This window comes from Leguminivora glycinivorella, chromosome 18 (assembly GCF_023078275.1).
Source record: "Leguminivora glycinivorella isolate SPB_JAAS2020 chromosome 18, LegGlyc_1.1, whole genome shotgun sequence".
Taxonomy (NCBI): domain Eukaryota; kingdom Metazoa; phylum Arthropoda; class Insecta; order Lepidoptera; family Tortricidae; genus Leguminivora; species Leguminivora glycinivorella.
In genome coordinates, this window is record NC_062988.1 from 7,279,942 (window position 1) to 7,292,096 (window position 12,155).

General features: G+C 34.9%; 1 protein-coding gene across 1 annotated transcript in view; it reads right to left on the reverse strand.

Annotated features, from left to right (window-relative positions):
- Positions 1-12,155, reverse strand: part of LOC125235749 (head-specific guanylate cyclase) — a 164,892-nt gene that overhangs the window by 131,877 nt on the left and 20,860 nt on the right. The window lies entirely within an intron of this gene.

Sequence of the window (12,155 nt, forward strand, 5' to 3'; positions counted from 1 at the left end):
AGCAAAATATATAATAAATTACCAAATAACTTGAAGTCATTAACTATATTAGAATTAAAAAACAAACTAACAACATTATTGGTTCATAAATGCTACTATTCTATTGAAGCTTATTTAAACGATGACCTGGAATGATAATTATGCATAATTACTTTGCTCTCTTTTTTTTTCAAAATTATAAGTGACATAAATAATATCTATTGATTTTAATTAATACAAATTTATATTTTAAAATGATAATGTTAATTCAAATTTTAATTTAGTAATTTTGTGATTTCAATTTTATATTTTATTATCTGTCATATAGAATAAGTATTTAAGTACCTGATATTCATTATTGAATTGCCATAGCTGTAAGATTGTGTTAATACTTGTACAGGAGCATGATAGTCTAATTTCTAGTATTAAGTTTAATGTTTTTGTACGCCAACTGGTAAAATATAGTGAAACTGTACCATATATAATAACTGACCACCACTGTAACCTATATTTACAAATAAAGCACTTACTTACTTACTTACAATACAATGTTTATAATTACTTTAAAATATAAACAGCTAGTGGGTGTACGGTTTCGATTAAAACAACAAAGGGTTTGGGTTTTTTACGGATATTTTTGAAGTATAATGTAATCACGTTAGAGCAACATGCGGGTAACCGTTTCTGGGCCTATTTATAATCCATTGTATTAATATAAACAAACACAATATAATATAACCTATATGGGTCGCTGATCGTGAGGTACGGTAGACTAGAAAATTCTTTGACATATTGTGACACTTGGAAATCGTCTTCCTGAATTTTGAGTGGACGAAACCCCGCACAGAGGGGCCTCAGGCCCCGTAGCCGAATAGCATTTCTGCGACGCGAAACGAAATCGAAACGCCGCAGAAACGTAGTATGGCTCTGTCGCGCTAATATGCAAGAGCGATAGAGATAGATAGCTACGAAAGAGATATTATCGTGAGCGTTTCGCGAGCGTTTGTGCATTCGGCTACGCACACTGGAAAGTTTTGGTCATGAGGTGGGCAAGCATGATTAAGTTTATCGTGTTCTGCATCCTTTTCCCGCATTCTGTAAGTGTGAAAGGGACGCACCACCGCCGCGTAATTTTTTCCATTTTTCCTTTTATTTAAAACATGAAGTATCGTAAGCGGACGTTTCCACTTCTTAAGAAAAGATTACATAAGTACTTAGAAAGTTTACTATTTGCCAGGTCTTACGATCGATTGCTAAATATAAGACTATATTGAAGATGCTCAGGATCAGGATGTACATAAGCGGAAAATATATTTATTAAGCTTAAATTGAGTATTATAGCTTAACTTCAAATTCGGTAGGTATATTCATTCTGCTATAAGCTTGATTATCTTTCAGATAATATTGGTTATATTTATTATAAAGTCAATCTTAACGCAGAATTTAAGTGTGAAATTAAGCGACACAATTTTATACTACAGGAATACGATATCTATCTCATCATCAATAAGTTGTCAAGGTTTCCAGTAATAGAGGTATATCTTGCCTACAAACCAAACAACACTCAAATTAACCGAAATACTTGGCATAAGTTAAATAAGTTTCCGTAAACTCGCGACCCTAAAACGTTTAGCATTTAAAACTAAGATTACCTCCTGCAAGATCTTGTAAGTACTTTAGGAACTAGTACTGAAATTGCGAAAAGAACGAAAATTGCGTCAAGTCAACACGACATTATTACAATATGGTACAAAAAGCATGTCGTACTCGTTACCGAGTAAGTAGGTAAGTGCAATAAATAGTTTTTATCTTATACTAGCTTTTGCTCGCGCTTCGCTCGCGTTCAATTTGAGAATTGCGGAATGCTCTATACATTTTTCCACCTCACATTTTAGGAAAGTGGGGAGTTAAAAAGAGACAAAAAGTAGCCTATAGGCTGACGTGATTTTTTAAGTGGAAATAGTTGAAGGGATGGATAGTGATTAGTTGAAGGGATGGATAGTGATATTGATATCACTATCCATCCCTTCAACTATTTCCACTTAAAAAATCACGTCAAATCGTCGCTCCGTTTTGCCGTGAAAGACGGACAAACAAATAGACACACACACTTTCCCGTTTATAATATTAAGTATGGATACGTACCGCTATGTCCGCTGTAAGTAAAAAGCTCACCCCCCCTCTCCCCCTTTGTATGTGTGACTAAAGTCCTAAAGTGTCCAATAGAAAAGTTCAATTTTGTGTAGGTATTACAATATACTATGCACTTGCAAACATACATATTTTCACCTACAGACCACATCTTGTATTCTTATAATAAAAATCGTCATTACAAAAAAAATATAAATATCATTTTTTTTTTGATGTTTCTAAACATCAAATTGACTTCAGCTAAGCAAGTAAAAATATATGAGACGACTTCTCGGCATATCTCATAACATTCTTTCTTTTCATCTTAGGAACACGGGGTTAAAATCTTTCGGGTTCGCAGTATATTATATGCTTTATCTAGTGTGAAGCACTGATGTATGGGTAGAAGACACGAGTTCGTAAAGTTCCCACTGGAATGTTCTATTGAAATAGTTGGAATGTGCGCCGCGGCAGGTGGGTTTTGAATTTTTATTTACTTTACGAACTTTTAGTTTGCAGATTGCGAGGGTTTCGACCGGCTTCCAGCTTTGTTTTGAATAAGCAATTAATGTTTGCCGATTATACAAGGGTTTATCATAGTTGGAGATTAGATATTAGAGTATAAAGCCAGACGGTCACATTCCCGTAACATACGCAATTATTTTACGCATCGGATATCAACTGCTAGATATTGAGGTACCTACTTACCGCGCGGATCAGCGGACGCACTTGTGTTATTTTCGACAAAAAAAATTATAGTAATTGTACTAACTTTCTCCTATAACTAAATTAAATAAAGTTCCTACTAATTCAAAATATTACTAAAAAAACTTTTTCTACCATTCTGCGAATCCACGAATCTGGGGTACTGTCAAAAATGAGTATTTCTGACTCGCAATTGGAGGTTTACTCAAAATATTTTATTGAATCTGACAACATTCTTTTATTACATTTTTACGAAGCTTCGTTGTCAGATTTTTTGTCGGATATTACCGAAAATACCAGGAAAAATCCTACCCAACCGCATCCCTAAAAATTAAATTGGATATTATTCAAATAATTTTATGTATATAAACGATCCAGGAATACGTACCTACCTATACAGAAGCTGTCAACATACAATTTGAATTTATGTAAAATGTAACCTGTAGGTATACCTACTTGTTCAGTCACTAAGGTTATTTTTCGAATTACACAATAACAGTAAGACTCTTATCTCTCAGAAAAATTATATAAATTAAATAAAGCCTATTCTATTCTATTCCAAACTATTCTATCTATTCAACACTTTCATCCTTCACCTACACTTCAAAATCCTTCCTAGTAATCGTTGATTAAAACTGCTATCTAAATTAATACTTCATCAATACCCCGTATTACATTAATTATACCCAAGGAAATTCCGCAAAACTGAGCAAACAAATGAAATATTACTCCCGACCCAATAATTTGGACCAATCAGAACGCTTCTCAGATTTCCCGTAGCTTTTTGGTATTATAATTTATTTTCTTTTTATTTCTGAAAAAAAGGGGCTTTTCAACGATAGGGTGAATTCACGTAAAAGTAACGTGAGTCACGACTTCATTGAGTGTTTAATTTGAACTACAGCTGCAAATGAAAGGATCTATGCATATATCGGGAAAGTAACACTGAGATAGATTATCACTTGAACTCGCATCGTGAATAAATGGAACATGCCATATAATCGTGACTCATGTTACTCATGCCGCGGATTGACCCGATACAGAATAAAAAGTTCTCAGAAATATAAAAATACCTACGTAACTTACCTATCTCCTACTTGAATGTATAATATCAGTATATAAATAGAGGAAGAAGCTCTATTTCCACTAATTGAATTGATTAAAAACGAATTGAGAATGCAAAAATATTTGAGATAGGTAGGTTACATGTTAGTTACGACATTAATAAATGTCACTAAAATAGTAAATAGTACATTACGATACAAGTGCGTAAAAAAGGAAGTTCTAAACGAGTGGCGAAAAATAAAACACTACCGAAGGGAGTGTTTTAAATCGACACGAGATACGAATTTCCTTTTCGCACGAGTATCGTACGACGTTTTTCAGTACAGATGGCCATCCGAAGTTTCGACCTGCCATATAATGAACCACTTCTCGCACAAGTGCGTGAAAAAAACACCATCTGTACTGAAAAAATAGTTTTGTCAAAGTTTTTATGCAGTGCTCATTTAGGATCGTAATCGTAAGAACTGTTTATTTTATTTCAATTCTAGTCTGGACTTCTATGAAATGGAAAACCATAGACTATCTAAGTAGGTATTATCCATGTCAAGCTGTACTTAAATTATAATATCATGGAGGAAAATTGTAGTAGATAGACGGACGCAGCGCATCATCGTCATCATTTACTTAAATTACAGAAAGGAAATCTCCCTTAAAGAACTAAGTAAGTAATACATACCTATACATTTATATATACCTATACGCAATTTATATATGTAGCAACTTTACATGCACTTTGTACTTTACACACACATACATAATATATCTATATTTATACACACACACACACACAACACACACACACGCGCGCGCGCACGCGCACACACACACACACACACACACACACACACACACACACACACACACACACACACACACACACACACACACACACACACACACACACACACACACGCACGCACGCACGCACGCACGCACGCACGCACGCACGCACGCACGCACGCACGCACGCACGCACGCACACACGCATGCACGCACGTACGCACACACACGCACAATAGATGGGGAAGATACGGGGTTCTGTCCTATGCATCCCGAAACTGAACGACCGACCCGTAGGAAAAGGGGCCCATCTGAAAACCAGCGCTGGATATATGTACCTATATATCTGGCAACAAGCTGAGACGGGTACCCATTGCCTAAGCCTACCAAATGTTTATCTGTAAATATAGTTTAAGATGTAGTTAATGTTAATTTTAGGTTTTTTTTTTTTTTATTATTCTTATTTCTACTGCTACATTGTTTAAGTTTTTTTTATCCATTTTGTTTCTAATTTTTTCTTATGTATTTGTGTTGGTAGTTATGGCAATAAAAATATTTTTATTTATTTATTTATTTATCACTATCACTATCACTACATAGTATAAAACAAAGTCGCTTTCTCTGTCCCTATGTCCCTATGTATACTTAAAACGACGCAACGGATTTTGATGCGGTTTTTTTTAATAGATAGATTGATTCTAGAGGAAGGTTTACATGTAGGTATAGTACCCGTGCGAAGCCGGGGTGGGTCGCTAGTTTTCAAATATTATCAAAAGAAGACCTAAAATCATCTTGTTAGGCGTGCCTTCAAATATAACAGAGAACGAAGTTTTCGACTGCATTTATGAACAAAATATTGTAGATCAGCCAAATATTTCTAAGGACACATTTATGAGCTCTATAAACCTAAGTCATAAATCTGGCAAGAAGGACCAAGCCACATGTAACTATATATTAGAGTGCTCTGCCGACATAAGACGGATACTCATTCAGCAACAGCGCGTTTTTATCAATTGGACTTCCTGCCCAGCACGAGATTATACTATGTTAACGAGATGCTACAAATGTCAGCAATATTGTCATTCTGCTAAATACTGCAGAGAAGCTGAATCCACATGCAGCCACTGCGGATTATCGGGACACACCAACAAAGAATGCCCTAAGATACTTGAACTACCAAAATGCGCTACATGCATGCGATTCAAAAAACCAGCTGACCACCAAACTGGAGATGATTCGTGCCCGGGAAAAAAAAGTGCTCTTATAAGGTATTTAAATACCATAGATTATCATATGACGGCACCTAATTATGCTTCCTGATAAAAACCTACCCTGTTATTTATACTATGTCTAAGGAGAAACGTTTTATTACCACTTATTTATGTTAATGTAAACCTAATTACTTACAATTTATAACCTTTATTTGTTTTGCTCAATAAGCACCTAACTACATTACACTGACCTACTAACACGAAATGCCTAAGATACAAGTATTAAGTTACTTAGTTTAGGTATTGGCGTAAAATAATATTATGTTGACCTGCTTACAATTTTTTCATACAAGATTTATTTGTTATTTATGTCTTTTCTAAACCATGTTTGTACCTATAATTATAGTTTTTAAGCATTATTTTATTGTGATCGTTTTAATTTTAGACATTTTTCTATGAAATAAATTTTATCTTATCTTATCTTAAATACGGAACGAACGAATGGAATAGCCAATTAGCCAGTGACAGTTAATAGTTATTTGTTATACAAGGGGGCAAAGTTGTATTTTAACGCCGAGTGTGGAATTGAAAAACGAGCAAGTGAAAGGATTCTATAGTTGAACCACGAGCGAAGCGGGTGGTTCGAGAATAGAATCCTGAACTTGCGAGTTTTTTAACACACGAGAAGTAAAATACATTTGCACCCGAGTGTAACACAAAACTTTTCCCCTCACTATAGCGAGGAAACTACAACGCGAAAAATGCGTTTATCACTGCTTCCAATAGTTCCACAGGTGGTAAATCATCTTTATTACTAGATTCACCTATTACTTTTATCAATTTTAAGCAGTTAATTTGATTTTATTCAAGGTCAAATTACTTTACCCACTAGTGGATAAAATGCGTTTTACCCGCTGGTATTAAAGGACAAAACACGTGTTTCCGAGCTAGTGAGGGGAAAAAATAATTTCGGTAAGACATAAGGTACATTGAGTAATATAGATACCTACCTATAAAGTAACAACAATATAGCTAACTAAACTATAATTCGTATAAAATAACATAGCAATCGGGGCAAATGGGTACATATTTATTTTCCTTATAGAATATTTGTTAGCAAATAAATCAGGTCAACATTAACCGTTTCATTCTATCTTCCTTCTAAATTTTGTTGGTAAAATATTTTCTTGGCTTTGTTCGCATTTTTGTTTTACTTACTTAGATTGTCACCATAGATTGTAGATCTCTAGACGGCCGGCCGGTAAAGTCATCATGGCACCACTTTTCTATTACGACAATATAATTTTATTATGACTGATGTCCAGCTGGTGAACAAACATGCGTATAATTTTCATACAAATACTTATTTAATTGTTGTGAGAAAAAGCTGTACCACTGTACTAATTGAAGACCGAATAGAATAACTATATCTGTCTTTTTCAGTGTATGGATTGCTTCATGAGAATGTATAGGAAGACAATGCATAAGGATATCTAGATCCTGTTGTATCTAAGTATATACTATGTAATCATTGACTATCTGTTTGTATTTTTTTTAACCCGAATCATTAATACCAGTGAATGCCAGAGAGGTTCGAACTTTCGATCTTCCATGTTTTCTAGCAAAGGCAAGCCTAATCTTCCGTCTATATTTTTTTCTGTCTACGGTCAACGCTCTGATATCTGTCTGTGTTATTTACGCGGGTTGTCAATCTTGTAAACAATCTAGTTTTAGCAGTATTTGTCACAGATTCAATTTGTGAGATTGTTCTTTTCTCTTCGGCTTCTTTTGTTCCCTATTTACTTTGTTCCAGTGTGATATTGTTAGGTTAGCTGTCTCACATTTTTGCTATTAGAGAAAAAGAGAATGTATACAGGGTGTAATCGTTAAGTGTAGCCAGACGATAATTCCGTAAATATAACAGACTAGCTTTTTCCCGCGGCTTCGCTCGCGTTAGAAAGAGACAAAAAGTAGCCTATGTCACTTTCCATTCCTTCAACTATCTCCACATAAAAAATCACGTCGATTCCTCGCTCCATTTTGCCGTGAAAGACGGACAAACAAAAAGACACACACTTTCCCATTTATAATATTAGTATGGATATCTAAAAACTTCTAATAGATATCGAAAGTGCGTTATCCAATGAGTAAAATTATATTAATATCTTGTTTTAAACGAAAAGTAGTAATAGTAGATACATTTGTAGTAATTTGCCTACTACCGGTTTTCGACACAGGATTAAAAACTTTTGAGACTCCGATATCAGTGACCTATATATTTTTAACTGATAGGTACATATACTTGTAAGTATGTTCAGTCGCCATCCAATCGAATATCAAACAAAGCAGTGGCGCCATCTGTACAATAATATTTTTATCTTGATGTTTCTGAGGCACATTTTTTCTCACTTCATTTATCTTAAACGGAAATATAAATATATTATATTTGTTACAGATTCTATCTCCCCATTTCTATAACAAACATAAGCCATATTGAATTCTTCCATAACACGAAGGTAAACTGACGGAATTACCCAAGTTCGTTTGAATATCTTCCGAGTCAAATCTTAATTACTTTCAAGATTCCCTTTGAAAAGAAAAGAGCCTAAGAAAAACAATTGCAAGGAGAAAATAATGAGGAAATACGGATAAGTAACACTACGTATAAAACTTGAATGTTTCTTTGAAGACGCCTCGTATAAGCTTTTTAATTCTTTAAGACTTTTCTTATGTTTCATTTGGGAAGAATATAATTTGATTTTTCTAGTCGAATTAAAACGTCAGAACAAGCTTCCGTATAATTTCTTTATTTATTTAACATGTTTTGATACTTGTTTACTTGGCTGGCGCAATGACTCAAAAATAAGTCTTTGCCTCGTGGCGACATGGAAGGTCACTAAGGACACTTCGCAACGTCTCCAGGTCATTGTCAACCGCTGTCTTCGCCGCATTCTCGAAGTGCACTGGCCTGAGAAAATCTCCAACTCAGATCGGTGGGAACGCTGCGGTGAGACTCCGATCGGGTGTGTAATGATTGGTATAATTTTTTTTAGTATAATAACATTTGATATAACAACATTTCGTATATATTTAAAGGATATAATTACTCATTTGACATAATTAACATTTGGTATAACCACAAAATATCTACTTTTATTTTGTATAATCATTATTTCGTATAATACTTATTTATAATAACCGTTATATGGTATAACTATCTATTTATATACGATTAGTATAATATAACTAGCAAACAGTATAAAACATTTCATGAATTAATTTTATTCTTTTTTGAAGGGATCACAGTTCTAACCTAACCTACTCTTCTGATAGCAGTACATATGTTTAAGGGTCACAGTTCTAACCTAACCTAACCTATTTTTCTGGTAGCAGCGCGTTGTGTGTAGGGGACACATTCTAACCTAATCTACTTTTCTGGTAAACGATGGATCTAATTTATTGTACGATTGTTTTTTATTCTAACTGTGCTTTAGAAAGAATTTGTGTTATACAATTTATTTATTATCAGAAATAAGCATTATACTCAAAGTATGTTATAATAAATGTTATTCGAAAAAATGATCATTATATTAAAAAAGAATTATACAATTTGTTAGTATATTATTTGTTGTTATATGATTCAATAATTATATCAAATGATCGTTATAACGACTAAAAATATATCAAAAAAAGTTATATCGATCGATACGCACCCACTCCGATCGACCAGTAGATCAAACGCTGCAATTGGAACTGGATTGGCCTTACGCTCCGAAGGGACCCCGACCACATACCGAGGCTAGCCCTAGACTGGAATCCTCAAGGAAAGCGAAAACATACCCGCCCTAAGCAGTCCTGGCGGCGGACGATCACTGCAAAAGCGAAGGTGATAGGGAACACTGGAGCGAAGTAAAGCCCGAAGGTCAAAACCGTTCGGGATGGCGACGAACTGTGGACACCCTCTGCCCCATCTGAGGGACATAGGACATTGAGTCAAGTAAGTCTAGTCTCGTGGCGAACCTCTTTTGAAGTCTTTGGGATAGCTTGTACCCCCTACGAAAGCAGGCCGCTAAGCTTATTTTTATACCTTGTTTTCAAAATTGACCTAGTTATTCTAGTTTTTAGATTTGTCAATAAAATCTCTTCTTCTTCCTCGTTCCCTCAATGCTGAGGATCGCGACCACAAGTAGCGTGTCTCCATTGAACGTGGTCATAAGCCATGTGGACTGCACGATATAGGGCTGCCGCCAGTCGACTTCTTCACACAGTTTGACCATCTCTTACGAGCCCCACCCCAAGCGCGTTTACCATTCATTTGCCCCAAGATGATACACTTCTCATATTATGCATTGGTGATCTCATGATGTGACCGAAAAATCTAAGGATTCGCTCCTGGCATATTTTGGAGAGGCGTGTGGTGATATTAAGTTCTTCCAAAATAGAGATGTTAGTTCTATAAAATCAATAAAATACATGCGTTTAAGTTTTTTTGCTAATTGTTTAATCCAAATAGTAGTCCCAAAGCCTCATCATAAGGCCGTTTTCACATTATCCGATCCGATATCGGATGTAGGAAGGATGTAAAATGTAAGATTTATGCACTTTCAGGTCTTCATTTATGTATTTAATAGATCATTATTACTAAAAATCGATATAAAACGCAAAAATTGCGGATTTAATGCCGATGGCACTTTCCTACAACAGTTTTTGTCCGAGGCACCATCGAACTGCCGATATCGGCAGGACGCTTCCGACATTTTTTGGCATGCCGGACCCCCCGCCAGTTGTCGGCCGATAATATTTGTTTGTGTGCGTATATAATGTATATATAAGTTTGTAGTAGTGTGCGTGACAAAAATGGCGTCTATTAAACAGCTGCTAATGATCGAAGATCAAATTAGTTGAAAATTCCCATTGAAAAAAAAAAAAAAGGTTGTAATGCATCGGTCCGAATTGCGGATACTAGTTTTTTCATCTTTTAGTAGATATAGTTGAATGTAAAATTATTTATTTTGCCTGATACTGAGTATTTTTATGCTCGTTATCTTAATTTTACAATATAATATTTAGGATATAGTGCTTATAATTATTAAATATAAACCATTTTTTAAATATTTTTTTGATACAAAATCATACTTCATGCAATGCGTTTTATCGGACCGACATCCGACACTATCGGAAGCGTTTATCGGATGTAGGATGTCGGTCCAACATCCGATATCGGATCGGATAATGTGAAAACGGCCTTAGAAACCAAGCAATTTTGTTTATATTTTTCTATGAATATGTTACTACATAAAAGTTACAATATAGCGTCTGTCGTTTTAGGTTGGTATTTGGCAACATGCTGACGAAACATGTCGAAAACATCAATGCTATCGGCATCCGTTGGAGCTAATTTGACTGCATGAGATTTAATATAGAATAGATTAGAATAAGCCTTCAAAGCGAGGGCAGCACAAGATTATGTACGCGGATAAGTGTAGTTTCTTATGAACATTTCCTGTATTTTATTACCTACTCGTACGTAGACTTTAAAAGAAGCAGCAATACAGTAATATTAGAAATCATCCATGTTCGTGCCTTCAAAATGTAGCTAGAATTGAATTCAACACAAAGCGGGAAAATTCATGTGACATGCGGCCATATGACGGCTGCAGGCATAGGGTTGTGGTATCGCGCTAGACATCTTTTTATCGATAAATATTTTTTGTAATAATGGCTTAGTTGTATAATTTAATTAAAAAAGGGGCTACGAATCACAGTATAGGTACAGCAGGTATTTGCAACAAGCTGTAATCGAAATAGTCGGAATTAATTTAAGAGTTAACATAGTTTACCTCATGAAATAAAACTATGGAAACGGATTAAATCGCGTATAATGAATTTACAATTCATCCCGACGTTTCGAACACTTTACAGCGTTCGTGGTCAACGGGTGACTGAGGAAAATATACAATGTGTAAAAGCTACCTACATACAAGAAATATGAACTAACCATGACCATAAATAATATAGATTTCTAAGTCAGGTTCACACACTATAAATAAAGCTAGCTATAAACGTTGTAGTGTTAGAAACGTCGGGATGAATTGTAAATTCATTATACGCGATTTAATCCGTTTCCATAGTTTTATTTCATGAGTAACTATCGCGGTAACCGAAGACAATATTATAGTTTACCTCTTTAAAAAAACTTGAAGGTTTTTTCGCTCGAACTATGTATGTTTTTCTAAAGTTGACATCACCATCTTCTCTCTGCACGAGTTTTTCGAACTCTCCGCA